This window comes from Cetorhinus maximus, chromosome 14, assembly GCF_964194155.1.
Source record: "Cetorhinus maximus chromosome 14, sCetMax3.hap1.1, whole genome shotgun sequence".
NCBI lineage: Eukaryota > Metazoa > Chordata > Chondrichthyes > Lamniformes > Cetorhinidae > Cetorhinus > Cetorhinus maximus.
In genome coordinates, this window is record NC_135892.1 from 68,166,986 (window position 1) to 68,181,942 (window position 14,957).

Below are 14,957 nucleotides of genomic sequence, written 5' to 3' on the forward strand. Positions count from 1 at the left end.
GAAACCATGCTGACTTTGCCCGATTTTACCATGAACTTCCAAGTATTCTGAAATCTCATCCTTAATAATGGACTCTGAAATCTTACCAACAACCGAGGTCAGGCTAATCGGCCTGTAATTTCCCGTCTTTTGCCTCACTCCCTTCTTAAAAAGGGGGGTTACATTAGCGATTTTCCAGTCCTCTGGGACCCTCCTTGACTCCAGTGATTCCTGAAAGATCGCCACTAACGCCTCCACTATCTCTTCAGCTATCTCCTTCAGAACTCTGGGGTGTAATCCATCTAGTCTAGGTGATTTATCCACCTTCAGACCTTTCAGTTTTCCTAGCACCTTCTCTTTGGTAATGGCCACCATACTCACCTCTGCCCCCCGACTCTCTTGAACTTTGGGGATGTCACTCGTGTCTTCCACCGTGAAGACTGATGCAAAGTACCTATTCAGTTCCTCCGCCCTTTCTTTGTTCCTCACTACTACTTCTTCAGCGTCATTTTCCAGCGGCCCAATGTCCACTTTTGCCTCTCTCTTACCCTTTGTATATCTAAAAAGACTCTTGCAATCTTCTTTTATATTACTGGCTAGTTTACCCTCATATTTAATCTTCTCACTCCTTATTTCTTTTTTAGTTGTCCTCTGTTGGTCTTTGTAAGCTTCCCAATCCCCTGGTTTCCCACTGCTCTTCGCCGCATTGTATGCTTTCTCTTTAGCTTTTATGCTCTCCTTGACTTCCCTTGTCAGCCATGGTTGCCTCGTCCTCCCTTTAGTATGCTTCTTCTTCCTAGGGATGAATTTTTGCTGTGTCTCCCAAATTACTCCCAGAAACTCCTGCCATTGCTGTTCCACTGTCTTTCCTGCTATGCTCATCTCCCAGTCAATTCTGGCCAGCTCCTCCCTCATGCCTCTGTAGTTGCCTTTATTCAACTGTAATACCGTTACATCTGATTCCAGCTTTTTCCTCTCAAATTGTAGGGTAAATTCTATCATATTATGGTCACTTCCTCCTAAGGGTTCCTTCACCTTAAGCTCCCTTATCAAATCTGCCTCATTACACATCATTAAATCTAGAATTGCCTGTTCCCTAGTGGGCTCCACTACAAGCTGCTCCAAAAAGCCATCTCGTAGACATTCCACAAATTCCTTTTCTTGGGATCCACTACCAACCTGATTTTCCCAGTCTACCTGCATATTGAAATCCTCCATGATCACTGTAACCTTGCCTTTCTTACACACCTTTTCTATCTCCTGGTGTATCTTGTGTCCCACATCCTGACTACTGTTCGGAGGCCTTTACATAACTCCCATTATGGTTTTTTTACCTTTAGGTTCCTCAACTCTACCCACACAGATTCTACATCATCTGACCCTACATCATTTCTTGCTATCGATTTAATTTCATTTCTTACTAACAAAGCAACCCCACCCCCTCTGCCAACCTGCCTATCTTTTCAATAGGATGTATATCCTTGGATATTTAGCTCCCAGTCCAGATCCCCTTGCAGCCATGTCTCCGTAATGCCCACCACATCATACCTGCCAATTTCAATCTGCGCCACAAGCTCATTTACCTTATTTCGTATACTGCGTGCATTCAGATACAACACCTTCAGTCCTGTATTTCCCGTCCCCTTTCTCATTGTCGTCCCTTTATCTGATGTGCTTGAAGTTAGATTCCTAGCCCTTTCCAAACACTTTGTCCTATTTTGTGTTCTGGAGACTTTAATAGCCTCTCCTGGGCTCTCCTTTTCAGTTTTTTCATAATTTTCCATGAAGTTGAATCCACCCCCCACACGCTAACCTGCTGCTTTGTTTCCCATTAGTCATATTTCTTGGAGTTTTACCCTTCCCTTCCCCCCCACTTTCTAGTTTAAAGTCCTGTTGACCACCCTATTTACCCTTTTCGCTAGAACATTGGTCCCAGATCGGTTCAGGTGGAGACCGTCCCAACGGTACAGATCCCTCCTGTTCCAATACTGATGCCAGTGCCCCACGAAATGGAACCCCTCTTTCCCACGCCACTCCTTTAGCCACGTGTTTACTTCCCTTATACTCGGGTCCCTATGCCAATTTGCACATGGCTCGGGCAGTAATCTGGAGATTATAACCCTTGAGGACCTGTTCTTTAATTTAGTTCCTAGTTCCTGATAATCCCCAAACAGGTCCTCTTTCCTAGTCTTACCTATGTTATTTGTCCCGACGTGGACCACAACAACTGGATCCTCCCCCTCCCTCTCCAATATCCTTTCAAGCCGGTCAGAGATGCCCCTCACCCTGGCACCGGGCAGGCAACATACCATGCGGGACTCTGGATCCTGCTTACAAAGGAAGCTATCAATTCCCCTAATTATAGAATCCCCTACAACTACCACTTGTCTTTTTGCTCCCCCCTCTTGAATGGCCTCCTGTGCCACGTTGCTGTGGTCAGCTGGCTCATCCTCCCTACAGCCCCCTTCCTCATCCACACAGGGAACAAGTACCTCGTACCTGTTGGACAAGGTCAAGAGCTGAGGCTTCTCTGTTCCTGAACACAGGATCCCTCTACCTGCCTCACTTGCAGTCACACCCTGCTGACCCTGACCGGACTTGAGGTACTTAATCTACCGGGTGTGACCGCCTCCTGATACAAAGCGTCCAGGTAACTCTCCCCCTCCCGGATGTGCTGCAGCATCCGGAGCTCAGACTCCAGCTCATCAATTCTGAGCCGGAGTTCCTCCAGCAACCAACACTTGCTGCAGATGTGGTCACTGCGGCTCGCAATGGGATCTGCCAGCTCCCACATCATACAGGTACAGCACATCACCTGCCCAGCCATCTCTACTTAGATAATTAATTTATTAATTAGCTTTGCAGTGTTTTTTTTTCAAATTTGGTGCAGACCAACCAATCAGGTCACAGCTTTCCTGTTACGTCTCTTTTTCAGTTTTGGCTTCAGTTACTCTGTGCCCCGAGGTCACTGCTCCGGTGCTCCTCCCTCCGAGTCTGCTCCCTAGAGACAAGGCCGTGAATCCCCGAGGTAAGCTAGGTGTATACTCACCGTTCCGGTGCTCCTCCCTCCGAGTCTGCTCCCAGGATTTACTCATCAATCAGCTGCTTTTTCTTTAAAATCCACTTTCAGAAGAGTGTCCCTCGCAGGTCTGGTGCACTGCTGAAGGCACTGCCTCTTCCTCTCTCTTTTTTCTTTTAGGTTTGAGGAGGAGGGAGGGATGGAAACACTACAGCAATGTAATGTTTGGGGCTATTCTGTTCTTTGACATGGGTCCTCCTCAATTCCCTCCTGAGTCATGGTGACTGCGATGACTTCTCCCAGAATGCTTCAGTCACTTCTCACCAGTGCCCACTGTTGGATCTAGCATACTTCCATACCAGCCTAATATCTATGTTTTATTATATGCATCACACTTAATCATGTTTCCCTTTAGGGCCCTAAGGTCCAACCCCTGGCCTGAGCACACCCAATCAATGGAGGTCTGCCACATGTGTTACTGGGTCAGATGCCCTACAAACATTCAAGGAGCCTGACTGAAAAGCACAATGTGCTCATTGTAATATGCAAATAAGCTATTCTATGTTCATTGTAGGACGCTTTTGTAAAATTGGTATGCCAGAGAGCTTGATTCAATATTCCCTCACCTTGTCCAGCAAATTATGAAATTAGCCATAGGGAAAGAGCCTGCGGGAAGACTATTCGAAAGAATGGTGATCTCCATTCAGGTAAATTATTGCCATATCTTGTTAGGCTGCAAGTGGACTTTTAGACCTTTTTTGGTGAATCTGTCTAGTGGAGACTGATTCCTGAGTCCTCAAAGCAACCTTTTGGAGCTACAGGAGTGATTGTCTTCATTCTAACTATTATTTGCCTCACGGATTCTCTGTTTGGCCTGCCTTGGGAGCTGGGGAAGGAGCAGCAGCAGTTGCACCGATTTAAAAAAAACACTCCTGTGAACATGAGCAGTTTGGAGAAGAGGAAGAAGGAGGAGGCTGTGCAGGGGGCCCCAATGGGTGCATATTGTTAGACAACAGTTTTTCTATCTCAACCTGATGGCAATATAATGTGTGAGTTGCCTGGTTGTGTTGTTTGTTGCAGTCCCAGCTGAAACGCCAAATGCTTGGGGCACTTGTGGCATTGCTTGGCCCTTAAATGTACATCACAGGCTCCTTTTAGACTGAAACAGGGGAGATCAGCAACATCTCCCAGTTAGTTGCTCACTGCTGCATAATCGAGGTGCCTGAGACAGTCTATTCCAAGGGAGTGAACCATATCTCTTTCCCCATGGTGCCATGATGCCTTCATCCTGCATCATTGGCAACAAGGGATATCCCCTCAACACGTGGCACATGACTAATGTCAGACGTAAACACTGAACCTGGCCTACACTGAAAACTACATGGCACTACAAGGTGCGCTGCATACTGTATAATTTTTCTCTCCAGAGGGACCAGCCATATCACCACATGGGCAAGAAGAAATGGAACACAGGAGGAAGCGGAGGAACAGCTTTAACCACCAGTCAGAAATCCCAGACAACTAAGAGAAGAACACTTCAGTTGCATCATTCCCAATACGCCAACAGTCCCACCATCCATATTCCCACACCCCTTACAACGTCCATCTGAATGCCCATGTACAGTCCAACTTCAGGGATCTTACCTTTAGATAACTAAGAATACTAAGACCAACTCCAATTACCCAAAGAAGTGCTTTACACAAACATACTTCACCATTCTTCATCTGGCGATTGATGATATTGAACCATAAACTAAGAATCACCTTTGGACAAAACTCTAGTGCTTGTCTTGTGTGTTAGTTTGTTTCACTATTCTATTGCTCATGACATAGATCCCCAGTAGCTACAGCTTGGGAGTGTTAGGTTGCTGAGAGTACATGTGTGTGATCTTGAGCTGTTCCACCCCTTTGGAAGAATGCAGAATCGTGGCATGAGATTGGGTATTCTGGCTCTTCCTCGACAAGGGTCTCCAATGCTGCATCCAGGAACCTGGGGGCTCTTGCTTCAGAAGCTCACTCAGCCATTCTTGAACTTTCGGAAAATTGTCCTGCAGCCTACAACCACAGTGCACTTCCCTTTTAAAAGGTGCAGGCTGCCTTAAATAGCTTTGTGGCTTCTTCTGCACTAACCTTCCCCACCCACCCACCCCCCCACACCTTCCTCACACAGGCAGGCAACCAATAAGCAGCATTGATAGCTTTGGTTATGTCTCTCTCTTGATTCTCTTCCCGCACCTAAAGGCACATGAAGCACATGCTTACATCTGTTTCTACAGCTCAATTTTCCTATAGAACCATAGAAAAGTTACAGCACAAAAGGAGGCCATTCAGCCCATCTTGTCCATGCCAGCCTGAGGACACCCAGGTGCCGTTTCTAATCCCACCTTGCTGCACCCGGCTCATTGCCCTGCAGCTTACAGCATTTTAGGTGCAGATCCAGGTACTTTTTAAAACAGTTTAAAGTTTCTGCCTCTATCACCAACTTGGGCAGCGAATTCCAGACACCCACTACCCTCTGTGTAAAAAAGTTCTTCCTCATGTCCCCCCTACACCTTCTGCCACTTATCTTGAATCTATGTCCCCTGGTTCTAGAATTCTCCATCAAGGGAAACAATTTTATCCTGTCCACTCTATCTATTCCCCTCGTAATTTTGTACACCTCAATCAAGTCACCTCTCAGCCTTCTTTGTTCCAGGGAAAATAACTCCAACCTATCCAACCTCTCCTCGTAGCTACACTTTTCTAACCCTGGCAACATTCTTGTAAACCTCCTCTGCACTCTCTCTAGAGCTATTACGTCCTTCCTGTAATGCGGTGACCAAAACTGCACACAATACTCCAGTTGTGGCCTCACCAGTGTTTTATACAATTCCAACATTATACCCTTACTTTTATATTCTATACCTCTGCCAATGAAGGAGAGCATTCCATATGCCTTCTTTACAGCCTTGTCTACTTGAACTGCTGCCTTCAGGGACCTGTGTACTTGTATGCCAAGATCTCTCACTTCATCTACCCCTCTTAGTATATTCCCATTTATTTTGTAATCCCTGTAACTGTTTGACCTCCCTAAATGTATGACCTCACACTTCTCTATATTAAAATCCATCTGCCACTTTACCACCCACTCCACCAACCCCTGGAATAGTTGCTAGCCTAAAGCCAGAGCTTGAGGGGCACCATGCCACATCAAGCATAGCCCACTAGGAGTTTCTCCTTATCATGCCACCTGCCATAGGCATATTGGAAGGATTTTCAGGTTGACAATCAACCTGTTTGGCCATGTTACGAATGCACCTTCCTTGGCCATCAAGTCCTGGAGTGAGACTTGAACCCAGAGCTTCTGGCTCAGAGGCAGGTACACTACCCACTACATCATAAGACCTCAATGCTGGCTATATACCTGCTTCTATATAATGAGATGTGTGCACCAATATCGGGTGGCCCTTGCGACCATGCAAATGACCCATACCACACGTACATATTATTTGGATGTGATCAAATTAATAGGCTAAACCTCCCCTCCCCATGGGTGTTAGGTGTCACTCAAAAAGTGAATATGCACACGCACAGTTTTGTAGGTACAATTTGCTTTTCAAACTTGTTGCTCAGTCATTTTCACAAATATTGCTGACTCCACAGCTGGTTTATTGACCTTTTAAACCTTTTATACCTAATGGACAGCTCATATGCTTGAAAAGTGTTAGAAGATCATTATTTCAGTTAAGCTGTGGTCATTTGTCTTATCACTTCAGTTAGTAAAATTGCATGATTACAAATTACTTGTAGCCACCATTTTGAACAGTTATACATAATAATAAAGTATTAAAACTTTTTGTATAAAGTGGAAAATATACCATTTTAAGGTTAATATGTATTATGCATCAAATATTGTTAAATTCAGAAGTAATTGATATTTTAGTACTTGTTAACATTGCATTACTGGTAAAAACTATTTGAAAAAAGATTAGTTCACATGTAACAGCCTTCTTTCTTTTTAACAGTCTAGATTAAGGAGTTTTTCCCCTTTTTCTCATGCAGATTTAACAATGGGTTACAATGCAGTTATCTAAGAAATACACAATCTCTTGTAAATAAAATAACCAGATGGTTCTGAGAGAATGAGTTGAGGAAATACATTCACTAGATGGTGCCATATGTCTACTTTGGCTGAACATGGTGCAAGTCATTTTTGTAGTATACATGGCAACAATGAAGGAGACAAGATACATTTTAAGACAAATACTCAAAATGCATGCATATGCTCCAGTGGAAGGTGGTTTTTTATTCATTCATGGGATATGGGTGTCACTGGCTAGGCCAGAATTTATTGCCCATCCCTAATTGCCCTTTGAGAAAGCGATGGTGAGCTGTCTTCTTGAACCGCTGCAGCCTATATGGTGTAGGCACACCCACAGTGCTGTTAGGAAGGGAGTTCCAGGATTTTGACCCAGCGACAGTGAAGGAACGGCGATATATTTCCAAGTCAGGATGGTGAGTGACTTGGTGGGGAACTTCCAAGTAGTGGCATTCCCATGTATCTACTACCCTTGTCCTATTAGATGGTAGCAGTCGTGGGTTTGGTAGGTGCTGTCTAAGGGGCCTTGGTGAGTTCCTGCAGTGCATCTTGTAGATGGTACACACAGCTACCATGGTGTGTTGGTGGTGGAGGAGGTTAATGTTTGTGGATGGAGTGACAAAGTGGGCTGCTTTGTCCTGGTTGGTGTCGAGCTTCTTGGGTGTTGATGGAGCTGCACTCATCCAGGCAAGTGGAGAGTATTCCATCACAATCCTGACTTGTGTCTTGTAGATGGTGGAAAGGCTTTGGGGAGTCATGAGGTGAGTTGCTTGCCGCAGGATTCCTAGCCTCTGACTTGCTCTTGTAGCCACAGTATTTATATGGCTAGTCCAGTTCAGTTTCTGGTAAATGGTAACCTCCAGGATGTTGGCAGCGGGGGATTCAGCGATCGTAATGCCACTGAATTTCAAGGTGCAATGTTTAGACTCTCTCTTGTTGGAGATGGTCATTACCAGACACTTGTGTGACACGAATGTTACTTGCCACTTGTCAGCCCAAGCCTGAACATTGTCCAAGTCTCGCTGCATTTGGACATGGACTGTTTCAGATCTGAGGAGTCATGAATGGTACTGAACATTGTGCAATCATCAGTGAACATCCGCACTTCTGACCTTAGGATGGAACGAAGGTCATTGATGAAACAGCTGATGATGGTTGGGTCTAGGACACTGCCCTGAGGAACTCCCCTGGCAACTATTGAGGTTTATGCACCACCTGGAAAACTTTAAGTAGGTTAATGCTGTGTACTTAACTTTTCATGGAGAGTTAGATGTTATTGACTCACGACCAAAGTTCAGATTTAAACCACCCATTGGAGATATACTAGTTTAGACACACAATCATGCCATTGCTCCGTAAATTAATTTTATTGTTATAATCACAGACAGATATTCAAATTTTTCAAAGATCTTAACAATTTAACATCTATAGTTTGTTTTCTAATTGACAAATATTTACGGGAATCATTCCAATTGAAAGCCTGCTGTCCATACAAAACAAATTCTACCAAGTTTGTATGTTGCAATTTATGTTTTTTCTCTCATTTAAGTAAATTATATCACAGGTATATACTCAGAACATTTTGTTTCTCACCTTGAGAATTGAATTCAATTTGAGATTTGAATAATATAACCTCTTAGGGACATAGTGCAAGAAGAAAAAAAAATCACTCAATTCACTTATTCTGCTGTTTCAGGACATGTGCAGGACCTGCTCAGATACTGAGATACTCCTAGCTATCCTAAAAACCTGGATGACTTTCCTGTGTGATCTCTCTGGGTGGAAATTAATGCTCCTCCCCAACCCAGGAGGCAAGTTCAGAGACAGTGGTGGGGCCCTTGGCTCAGCAGGAGGGTGGGGACCCCACCACCTCTCCACCAATTAAGTCCGGGGCGGCGGGGTAGGAGTGGGGGGGGGGTGGGGGGAGGCTCGAGGATGGACTTCCTGCCCAGGTTCCAATGGAGGCCATCAAGTGGGCAATTAATGACCTCTGATTAGCCAGCAGCTCCCTGGGGAGGATTTCTGCCCTACTGGGGGAAGTCCTGGAATAAAATGTCCCCCATGGATCAGGAACCTTGATATCAGGGTTCCTGCTGCCAATTAGGGACTTAATTCCTCCGGACTCCCAGAGTTGGGTCAGCGGGAGTGCCGTCTGTTTTCATGGCAGCTATCAGGCCACGCCCTCCCCGCCCCCCCACCCCCCCATTGTCCTTATTAACTTCTGCCCTGTGTTTTATCTCTTTTTATCTTCTCCTATTCACAGTTAGAAAGGAATTAGAGACTTTCCATCACAATGGATGCAAGATGTTTATTGAGACTGGTTAGCATGTAGCTAGTTATGTCTATGGGAAAGAAACATCAAAGATAACTCATTAGCATTTTAGCCATTTATCTCCAGGCAGTCCCTTTTGTTTAACTAAACATGTGTGAATACATGTTTCTTTAAAATGCAAAATTTAAAAGTATTGTTGTAAAAATATTTTTTCCAAAATCTGTCGGGGGAAAGGTGTTTTAAAATAAATCTTGAAAAGAAGACACTACAATAAATTTGTGTAAAACAAAAACAGAATTACCTGGAAAAACTCAGCAGGTCTGGCAGCATTGGTGGAGAAGAAAAAAGTTGACGTTTCGAGTCCTCATGACCCTTCAACAAATAAATTTGTGTAACCTGGCAAATGTCTTTCTCCTGTGTCCCCTGGTTCAGGGTGCAGGGGGGACAGTGGTAGTTTCTTCAGTAACCATCATAAATGGGGTTTGGGAGGGAATCCACAATGGGATCCAACTGCTCTACACAAACATTGGTCATGCCGTTTCAATCATTGGGTGGAATTGGAAAGCTTTCCAATTAAATCTAGAATCAGGCAGTGCTGCCCCCTGTCCCCTGTCCCCTGTCCTGTTCATATGTTGCATTGAACTCTTTTCTAAGTCCGTCAGGAAGCATAAGAGGAGTGACGATCCAGGCAGTGGCAGCATTCAGGTCAAAGCCCCAATCTACATGCATAATGTCACCATCTTCTGTTCAGATGCGCCTTTGGTGCACAGACTGATCAACATCTGCGACCAGTTCGAACTGGCCTCGGGTGCGAAGGTAAATCGTGGCAAGAGCGAGGTCATGTTCTTTGGGAACTGGGCTGACCGATCCTTTATCCCCTTCACTGTCGGGTCAGACTGCCTGAAGGTGCTGGGGATATGGTTCAGAGGGACCAGGGTATGTGTCAGAAATTGGAAAGAGTGGGCGGCCATGGTGAAAAAAAAACTGGGCACGTGGGAGCAATGCTCCCTCTCCATTGTGGGTAAGAACCTGGTCATCAGGTGTGAGGCACTCTTGGTGTTGCTGTATGTGGCGGAGCTCTGGCCCATTCCTTGCTCTCCTGCTTTATCTGGAGGTCGAAAATGGACCGTGTTCGCGTGGACCCAATGTACACACCTCTAAATAAAGGAGGAGAAAATGTGCCCAACATCGCCCTCATCCTGATGGCCGCTTTGTGGGTGGCTGCATCAAGCTGTGCGTAGACCCTCGGTACGCAAACACCAAGTGTCACCAGTGCTGAGGTTCTACCTGTCCCCGGTGTTGCGAAGGATGGGCCTGGCCACGCTATCGCGGAACGCTCCAAGTAGTTGGACCGTGCCATATCACCTATTCCTCATGGAAAAAATTATGCAGAGAAACACCTTTGACCACAAATCCATCAGGCAGTGGTCAGTATGTAACACCCTAGAGGTCCTGCAGTAAAAGGAGATGGTGGATTCTGTCAGATGGTTCCCCGAGCAGACTGTCAAATTCATTTGGCAGAATGCCTCATCGCCAGAACTTTCCAACAAGCACCAAGACATAGCTTGGCTGGTGGTGAGAAAGGCCCTCCCCGTCAGATTCTTCCTACATGCCAGGAGTCTCACCCCCTCCGCATGTTGTCCTTGAGGTGGCTGTGGTGGGGAAAAGTGCATCTCCTTGTGGAATGTGCCTTTGCAAATAAGGTCTGGACAGAGATGCAGTGGTATTTGTTGAGATTCATCCTGAGCAGCTCCGTGATGCAGGACTTTGTGCTCTATGGGCTGCTCCCAGGAATACACACCAAGACAAACATCAACTGCAGCTGGAGGATTCATCAACTTGGTGAAAGATACTCTTTGGTCTGCCCGAAATTTGTTGGTCTCCTAGTGTAAAGAATTGTCCCTGACCGAGTGTTGCAGACTGGCACATTCCAAGGTCCAGGACTAGGTGTTGAGGGATGTACTAAAGCTTGGGGCAGCTGTTGCAGAGGTGCAATGGAGAAAGGTTGCTGTCTAAGACCTTTCAGCCATAGTGCGCCAAGGAGCTGGGAATTATATAGACCCCTTGGGCTATATGACTCACATTGAAAATATGCAGTGAATATTACATGTACCACAATTACATTGAAGCACCTCAGTCTGAATCATGATCTATGTAGGGAATATAAATACCATTGCACTGTCTGACTGTCTGTTTTGACCATTTTGAAATGTCTGTAATGTTCCTTTGATTGGATTGAAGCACCTCAGAGTGCAACATGATCTATGCAGAAAACTTGAACATTATTGCACTTCTGTGATGGTCATTTTGAAATGTTTTGTAATGTTCTTTCAGATATTTTATGAATAAAGTATACTTTTGCAAAAAAAAAACCTTTTCTCTAGTGGTACTCTTAATAGTAGATGGTCCTTGACAAGAGCATCTGGCAATTGTGCTGTTCCTTTTTTCCTGTGATTTCATTAATTTGCAGCCAGCTTCCTATTTGAATAGAATAGAACTTTAAAAGCTAATGGAGTTGGATCTTTTGCCTGATGCTTGCAAACTCCCGATGTGTTATGCACTGTATGATAAAAGCACAAAAATGAGATGACCTCGCATATAGTACAAGGTCAGCTCAGTTTGCTAAGAGTGGTGGTAGTGTCCAAAGAGCAGTGGTCCCGATGCCTCTACATCAGGATTGCATTATTGAACTGAGCTCATATTCACTGTAAGGACTTCATTTCATTCTCCTAGTCTCTTCATTTCTGTCACATTTGTTTTGATGATGTTACCTCCCACACCAGTTTTTCTGATATGATTCCCTTTCTTCCCCCCACCATGGTTGACAGGGGTCCTCGACAGTGTCTGTCCCATTTCCCATGTACACTTCTGCTCTGATCCCTCCTCTCCCTCCTAGAACAACAATAGGGTTCCCCTTGTCCTCAACTTTAACTTCACCTATTCAACGGATCATCCTCTGCCATTTTCGCCACCTCCAGCATGATGCCACCACCAAACATGTCTTGCTCTCCCCTCCCCTCTGCTTTCAGCATTCCGAAGGGACCACATCCTCCACAATGTCCTGGTCAACTCCTCAGTCACTCCCAATAACTTGTCTGCTTCCCAAGGCACTTTCTCATGCAAGCATGCAGCAGCTGTCCTTTTACCTCATCTCACCTCACCATCTAAGGTTCCAAACATTCCAAAGCAGTGATTTAGATGTATTATTTTCAATTTAGTATCAGATACAGTATGTATCAGATACATCTGGCTGTGCGAAACCGGAGATGTCTGAAAATCAGACATTTTTATAAGCTTTCAAGCATGAATTTTAATTCTTATTAAATGAGTAGAATACCTTATTGGCTTGTTTGGCCAGGTGCTATATGGCGTGGGCTAGTTAACGGCTTTGTGCGCCTGTCTTTTCCCGCCCCCCAAGTGGGCCCTTGACCCAATCTGACCCGGCTCGATCTGATCCACCCAACCTGACCTGGCCTGAACCATCTGACCTGTAGTGGCCTGAACCACCCGACCCAAAAACCAGTAAGATCCAAAATCCGTCATGGACTTGGTCCCGAGGTTGCTGATTTTGAGACACTCGACCTGTACTGTATTCACTGCTCACAATGCGGCCTCCTCTACATTGGGGTGATCAAACGCAGACTGAAGGACCCCTTTGGAAACACCTCTATTCAGTCTGCAGGCAGGACCTTGAGCTTCCGGTCGCCTGCCATTTTAATTCTCCACCTTGCTCTAATGCTGACCTCTCTGTCCTCAGTCTACTGTAATGTTCCAATGAATGCAAACTCGAGGAACAGCACCTCTTCTTTCAATCAGGTACTTCACAGCCTTTTGGACTCAACACTGGGTTTAACAATTTCAGACCATAAACTCTGTCCCCCTATATGTTATCTTTTCTTTTCATATATCTGGTTTAATCTTGTTTTGCTCCTGTTTATGCTTCTGGACAGCAGCTGTTCGCTATTCTGCCATTCATAATTCCTCCAGATGCATCTTTTTGTCTCTTTACCTGTTCCATTACCATCCCTTTAGGCCCCACACAACCAACGCGCTTTTCTCATTTTATGTCTCTCACCTTCTGCCCTCTTGCAGGCATTCCTTTTGGTCTTTTCCACTCTCACCCAATTCACCAGCTTGAAACCAATTACATTTCTAACTTCCCCCAGTTCTGATGAAATGTCCTTGACCTGAAGTGTTAGCTCTGTTTCTCCCTCCACAGATGCTGCCAGGCCTGCTGAGTATTTCCAGCATTTTCTGTTTTTATTTCATATTCACTGTGCTAGGTGATAGTTCTTTCCATGGATTAACAAATTTGAAGTATAAAAGAATCCTGTTGAATCTTTGCTACAAATGGTTGCTTTTGTTTTCTTTGTTGCCATGGGTACCTGATCTGTTATCATCATTGTAGGTCTTAGATGGGGCAGTCCATGATCTGGACTTATAGAGACTGCTGGGGACAAGGCTGCTGTTAAACTTTACCTTTTATAGAACATTCTATTAATTATGTACAGTATAAGATTTAGCACAAAGCTTCACATTTCTTAGCATATTCTGTTGTCATGTAATTTTGCATCACTGAAGACGTAGACTATCTAGTTACATATTTAACACCAAAGCTTTATACTACATCTCCCCCAATTCTCTAACTCTATTAAATACATTATTTACATTATCCTACATCTCCCCCCGAAGTCTCTGCCTTCATTCCTGGTTCACAGAGATGAGCATTGTTGTTATTTCATCAATTTCCCTGACTTTATTCTCAGCTCTCTCAGAGGTTGTATAGGATTCAAGTTTTCCATGTTCTCTCTCTCGAGCTCTGTAGAGTAGTATGTGACTCATCAGAGATCATTGGTTCTCTGTTCAGGTTGTCTTCCTGAACATATGGTTAGATAGTCCATTCATTGATGGCCTTCTTCTGATAGATATGAGTGCTCCTCTGGTTATTCTCACTATTCCATTTGCAGCTTCTGCAAGGTAAGATCGCAGATTTGATGTTTTTTCCAGTACTCAGTCTTCACAATTCTGTTCATGAACCCAGACTGATTCACCTGTTTGGAGTTCTGGTAAATCATGCACTCTATGATGTTGATTGTTTGATTTGCACGATACTCATCTTCCTTCTCTCTTTCTTTATATCTGCTGCTTTGAGACATGGCATAAGCGTGTGTGGAAGAACAGAAAGTTGAGTCTATAGTCATGTTCCTGTCAAAAGTTCTGACAGAGCCACGCCATTCTGAAGTGGTGTAGAACAGTAGCTCAACAATGCCAAGTTGATAACGTCATTTTTCTTCAACAAAGCTTTTACAGTCCTTACTCCCCCTTCAACCTCTCCATTGATGCAGTGCTCCCAATATTATCACATCCTTCACCTGTTTTTTTGTGCCATTTAAATTTCATTTAGCCTCTGTGTTGATGCTGGTAGAAATTTTGTGGTCAATGAGGTATATGACAATAAAATGGATGTCCTCCTGTTCAGGCTTTTCAACAGGAATGCATGACAATGCATCTGCTGTTGTTTGTTATTTTCCTTGTTCAAACTTGTCCATCCACTTCTTGCTCGATGCTTTCTGCCTGGTTTTCTCAAGGTTTTCAGGTGGTTCTATTCA